Raw genomic sequence first — 6,995 nt, 5'->3', positions numbered from 1 at the left:
GGTAGACTAGGGGAGAGAATTATTGGTAACCAGAGTCCTAACCTTCCAACCATTCTACAGCTGACTTCATAAAGACTTGGATGTGAGTGATGCCTTCCTGTGCATTGGTGCCACCACTAGGGTGCCTGGCATTGTTCTGGGTCTGTGTAGAGGACCAATTCCTGCTCTTACATAGCTGTAGCAGAGTGGGGATGGGAAATAATAGATAACACAGTTGCGGTAGTTTGAATAATAAGCTCCTCCATAGTCTTAGTCATTTGAATACATGATTCCCAACTAACAGTGCTGTTTGGGAAGGCTTATGAGGTGTGATTTTGCTGGAGGATGTCCCAGTTCTCGTTCTCTCTCTCTCTCTCTCTCTCTCTCTCTCTCTCTCTCTCTCTCATGCTTGCAGCTCCAGATGTGAGACCCTTGCTTCCTGGGTCTCCACCATACTATGCCTTTGCTCCACCATCATGGACTCTAACCCTCTGGAACCACAAGCCAGATAAACTCTTTCTTATTTAAGTGTTTTATCACAGAAATTGAAAAATAATTGGTTCAAAATCTGTAAGTTACTCATCAATAAAATTAGGTGGCATGACCAAGAGTGGCCAAGAGAGGGAAGGCCTCACATGGAGAGTGGGATGCTCCCTTGAGCATCAACACCAGACATGCATAGAGGTCAGGTGTTCCAGGAGACATGGGGGCAGATGACCAGGGCCAGAAGTGAGTGTGGACAGATACAATCATGGGTGAAAACAATATGCCCTTCCCAGGATTTCTAGAAGCCAGAGACAATTGCCATCAGGAGTTACACATGGACAGAAGTGGGGAGGGCATATCAGGAGGCCAATAAGAAGTCATGGCTAGAGATATAGGCCACTGTGACTGGGGAGAGGGTCTGGAACTGGAGGGAAATCAGTATGGTTTGCATCTTTGTCAGATGTGGGCAAGGAGGCAGAGATGGATGCGTGGATACACAGATGAGAATCAGGAGGGGACAGTGGCCATCCTGGGGCCCTAACGTGGGTAGACAGAGAGTTCTTTGTAGGGATGGGAATGTTGAGAGAGGACTGAATTGGGGGAGAGTTTATAATGCCAGTTACGTGTGTCAGCGAAGAGGCTTAGCGTGACAATGGAGTTGAGAAATGGCTATAATCTTGTGCTAGCAAAGCTCCCCCCCCCCCAAAATGTCTGTGATGATGCAAGCACCCTACTGTGCATAAATGCAAAGCACAGGCAGGTGGAGGTGCAGCCCAGTGAAAGAACATGCCCTGGTCTCGGGCTCCACCCCCAGTACTGAAAACCAAGAAAGAATGAAAGAGAGGGGAGGTAGAGGGCTTTAAGATGGGGAGTGGGGAGGAGAAAGCATCACAGGTGTGGTTGTGGACAGCACACAGTGTGTGGTACTAGATAGATATGGGATTGCCACTGGGATGTGGTTTACTGTGTTATACTTTTCACACCAGTGTGAAGCAGCCTGTCCAACCCACTGTCTATGGGCTACACGCAGCCCAGAATCCCTCCCCAAACACAATTATAAACTTAGTTAAAACATTATAGTTTTGCAATGTTTTTGGTAGCTGGATTTCACAGACTTCTGGTTTGAGATTTATAAATGACAATGTTGCAGTGCCACACAAAAGAAATCTATGCATGCTGTCACTGTCTATATACACCTGTAGCTTTGGATTGACAACGATGTGTGGCTTCCAGTGTTTTCTTCCAAAGGCAGAGTGGAGCAGAATTGACTCCATTGTATGCTGGGCATAGCTTGACAAACAAAACACCATCGCCAGAAAGGCTTCAGAGGACCACAGCAAATGAACACAGGCAAGGGCTCTTATTTGATTGACAGGACTACTTCTACACCCATCACACCTTTGCTTCCTGGCCGGCTCCCACTCCAGGCTGCATCAGCAGCTGAGATGTGGGAAGACCCAAGCTTGCTTTGTGTTCTCCTGATGGCTAATTTTCAAAATAAAAGCATGCTTTTTGCCTCTTGTTTGTAATTCCAGCATGGCTTCTATAATGTCTCAAAAGAAAAACTTAAGGGAAGATTGCTTAGCGGAAAGTGGACAGGCGATGAGCAAGGCACGCCGCCTAATTTGTAGGGAATTTTTGCCAATTCTCAAAGACCATGATGTGAAAGGTGTTCTGTGTAAAATGTCTTCAGATGGAAGGCCTTCTTGTGCTCCAGCCATGGACCAGACTAAGGACTCGCGCCTGCATGGGAACCTCTCTCCTGCTGCCCTCTCTCCCGTATCCCTGGGGCCGAGGGTGTCGCCCCAGGGCCCCTGGTATCGGGGGCTGCCCCTTGTCCACTCCCCTTCCCCCACCCCCGTCGAGTGGGGTCAGTGGCTTAGATGCTCACCTGGGGCAGAATGGAAAGTGTCTGGCAGCCCTTTCGTGTCCACCTGCCCAGAGCACAGGAGGAACTCTGGTCAGACATGGGCTATCCTCCCTCCCCCCTCCTTCCCCTACCCCCCCTTCAGGCCCACAAAAGGGGGCTATTTTTAAAGTTACCAGGAGTGTGGAAGGATTTTCAAAATGTGTTGAAATATGTTTGATGTAGAACTGTTGATTTTAAATTCCATACTGTGGTGATGGAGGGCCAAGTTGATGGGTCACAAATATGGTCTTTGCCAGAGGCATCAATGTGAATATGTCACCAAAGGACTGGCTTCTTCAGAACCAAGGAGATATATACAAAGCAGTTAAAAAATATTAAAGTGATTTTCTTTGTCCATGTAAATATGTCTGGTGCAGTAAATGATGGGGCCTGGCCATGGTAAGTTGAAGAGAGAGACTCATAAAATCAATAGACAACATGATAACAACCTCAAACTCATGTTTAGTGAAGTGTCATTGTAAAGCATGTGCAGAAATTCAGGCACAAAACCTTTAAAAGGGGACCATGGTGCACACTGCATCAAGATTGAACTTCATAAAAGCTGTATGAAGGTTGAAATCATCTCCTGCCCAGGACTCCGCCACAGTCAGGTCATGCTGACTCTGGTGGCATTTGCTCTTCAGTTAGGTTGTCTCGGTTGAGGCCCAGTGTTGGAAAGATCTTATGATTTGTGACAGGTTATGGAGTCATTTATGGTTTCAAAACCAAAATCTGTCCAGAGCTTGACAATGAAAATCAGCTTACAGATTTAGCATTTTTAGTGGATCTAACTGCTTATTTACATGAATTTAACATTTAAGATGACAAACAAATTACCAACACAGTATTTCAAATCATAACAGCCCCCAAAGAGAATGAAAAGACCACAAGGATGAAAAGAATTTATGAATTTTAGCAAATTGTCTAAACCCTGAACAGCAAAAAATATGTAGCCCTTCTTCCTAATTTGATGCAAGATTTTCAAAACAGATTTGAAGATTTCTGGGGAAATAATTATCCTGATATTACAGTGACATTGTTTTCTGTCAACCTCAGTAGCCATCTGCCAGTTTTCTGATGGGAGACATAGAATCTGATGTTTGGCTTAAAGGAGAGCTTGACTACATGTCTTTGCTAGCTTGCCACAGGTTTGAGTAGACTGCCATAGACTTTACCGATACCCCTCTTTACAATTACACTTCATTCATGCCCTTTTTAGGAGTGCTTATATAAACTAGAACCAGAATGTTTGATGTCCCCTTGACAGCTCCCTGAGTATTGCAACAGCTTCCTCACACCAGATATTGACACACAAGTATCTCAAATACAATGTTAAACATTCCACTAGGGTTTGTGCTTTTTTAAACATTAAAATTTGTTTATTTATTGAGATGGGGAGGCTCTCTTTATGTAGTTCTGCTGACCTGGAACTTGGTACATAGACCAGGCTGGCCTCAAACTCACAGAGATCTTCCTGCCTCTGCCTCCTAAGTGCTGGGATTAAAAGTGTGTGGCGCTATGCCTGGCTCTCTCACTAGTCTTATCTTGACCTCAGAGCAGGAAAGAAGAGCCAGGAAACCTGGGCTTGGATCTCACAAGTTGGGATACCTTGGGTAAGCTGCTTCCTTTCTCTGTACCTCAAGCACCTTACCTACAAAATAGGCTAATGGCAAGAGTGAGTGTCCCCAGCATACTTGGCCCATAATAGAGGTAGATCAGATATCAAAGAAGTGCTTGCCTCATCAGATCAGAGGCCCCAGGAGGCGTTCATAAGCTAAACGTTCACATCTCAGGCATTCACTCAGGAGGCATCTGTTGTGTTTCCCCTATCGGCCAGGATGAGACTGTGTAATATGGTGAAGCAGGGTTGAACTTCATGAACAGAGGAGTTAGTTATGCCAATGGGCAGGAAGAAATTCAAAGGCCGGGAGGTTCCCAGAGGGCTGTGGTAGGTGGCGGTAGGGTGGGTGTTATGACTGAAGCCTGGAGGGGAGTGGGAGACCTGTGATGAAGACAGCCAGAGCAGGACACTAGCAGCAGATGCAGAATGAGGGAGAAGCAGTATGAACGAAGGTGTGAACAACCCTCTGAGGTCCTGTAGCACTGAGTCTCACGTAGGACTGTCTAGCCCACTCACACAGACAGTGGGCTGTGGCAGGAACACATGGTCTGGTTTACGTTTAATGCACTGCAACGGACGATGGGTGAAGCAGGGAGGACATCAAAACCCAGCTTCCCCTCCTCTCTGGAGTCACATGCATGTAGATTTATCCCTCTGTACTACAACCACTCTCCTCCCCACATCCTGAGATTGTCATTGGTAAAACAACAGTCATCAGGAGCATGCACCTTGGGGCTGTTATAAAAAATGGAATGAGTGGCCTCGTTGTCCCACCACACAAACATTGTACCCTCATACTGACATCATCCCAGCTCATTTTTACAGCCATTTCCAAGTCAACACTACCAGCAGCTTCAGAATAGGAAGCCAGTGAAAACAAGGCCTCCTAGGATTAGTGCCTTAGCCCAGTTGCCTAGCAACAACGCCCACATCTGCATCACTACAGAGCCAGGCTACATCAGGCATTAGTTAAAACAAAGGCAGAAAGGAGTTACAGTCAGTCTCCCTGGGAGTGGGCTTTCCTGCAGGCAGTGATCAGATATATGCAACATTTATTTCGAGAGGGGGCCCACCCTCCAGCTCCTCAGTGGGACCCAGATTCCTCACAATTCCTTCAGGTCCAAGAAGGGTTGGCTGGGCATGTATTAGGTACTCACAGTTTTCAGGATGGTGCTGATTCCCAATTTACAGTCAGGACTGATGATGCTCAGGGAGATTAATATTCAAAGTTCAAATCCATTCACATATGAGGAAGTAGATGCCCAGAGGGCAAGAGCTATGCCCAAGATCCCTTGGGATACCCAGTGGAGACAGGGCATAAACTAGCTCTACATGATACAAAAGCTACTTCAAAGAGAAACTTGTAGAACAAACACCTGTCTTTCTCTCTATCTTAGTCACATCCATAAAGTGAGTGTTGGTTGTGGCAGGAGCTGAGCATATGCCCCGAAGCCACAAGCACTGGTTTTTGGAGAAGACATATTTTTTTTCTCTGCATTTCAGAGACTTGGAGCCTCAGGGAGATTTCAAGAGGACCAGTTTTGCTCAGGATAATGGCATATATGTGGCAACCTGGATGATGCTGGTTCTACTGCCACCCCGTATCTGTACCGAGGCCTCCAGGCCTGAGCAAAGTCAAAGGCCTGGTGTGAGAGAAGCCCCTCAGAGTCATTTCTGAGTGACCCCAGGATTTGCCCCACGGAGTCTCCAAGGCCCAGAGCACAGGGAAGCAGGCCTTCCTTAAGCACATCTTTGGCCAACACCAGCTTCACTCTCCACCCAGGAGGCAGCTGTCTGTGTCTGGGAGCCCAACAGTAGCCCCTCAGAGGGTTACCACAGCCTAGTTTCTGTAGCTCTTTGTCCTGGGTCCCTTCAGTGCACGGTGGCAGGTTGTACAGATGTTAGATCTATCCCTGAGTGTGGCTGAGAGTGTCAGGTCAAGTGGCCACATCAAGCCAGGAGAGCCGGGAGAAATACCCGGGTACGTGTTTGATGCTGTAAGGCAGTTTGCAGACAGAGGGCCTAGGTAAGCTGGAAGGACTGTGATCCCATGACTCTATAAGGAGGAGTGCAGAGCTGAAGTGGGGACCATAGAGGCTGCAGATGCCGCCTCCCCTCCCATAACCTTTGTTCTCTTTCTTGTACACCTACTGCTTGAGAACTTGGCACCTCTCCACAAAGCCTTTTCTGGAACTGGATTCTGGAATTGGAACCCCAAATCACAGATCAGCTTTGGGACCCTGACCAGCCTTTCAGAGCCACAGGTTCCAGCCACCCTTTCCAGTAACAGCTCAAGGTCTCACGGAGCCTCAGAGGCTCAACCACAATCGCTGTCGGTGGATGTGCTTTTGAAGGTGAAGGTTATTTTTGTCCTAACTACCGTTGTTAGGAAGATGTCACAGGAATTGTTCAGGAGTTTTCCTTGGTATCGATCCCACGTTTGCTCCCCACTGGGGCCTACACACTGGGTGCGTTGGCTGTGGTGAGAACGCTCAGCATTTTCAGCTTTATGAAGACTCAGATCCAGTGTGCAAATGTCATTTGGAGATGCGTGTCCCAAGGACGGCGCGCTTGAAGGCAGGTCTAACCTCTCTCCACTTGCCACCTCTTTAGGTTGAAGAAACTGTCCCCAGATGTACATAGAGAGGCATAGAAAGTAGAGCTGGAGAGTTGGTTCAGCAGATGAGAACACTTCTTATTCTTGCCCGAGGAATATTTGAATATTTGATTCCCAGAACCCATATTTAGCTCACTGTCATCTGTAACCCCAATCCCAGAGGATCCAACATCTCCTTCGTGCCTCCAGGGCACCGGGCATGTGTGTAGAGCACAAACACACAGGAAGGCAAAACATAAAAAAATAAATTGATGAAACAAAAATGTAAAATCAAACATTTACTGATGATATAGCATAGAGAAATTATTTTTAAACACTAGAGTGACACACATATTTTTGCCATTTATTAAAATGAAATCAAACTTATATACTAGTGAGATGGA

This window comes from Mus pahari, chromosome 14, assembly GCF_900095145.1.
Source record: "Mus pahari chromosome 14, PAHARI_EIJ_v1.1, whole genome shotgun sequence".
NCBI classification, from domain to species: Eukaryota; Metazoa; Chordata; class Mammalia; order Rodentia; family Muridae; genus Mus; species Mus pahari.
Note: the sequence above shows the minus strand (reverse complement) of the source record.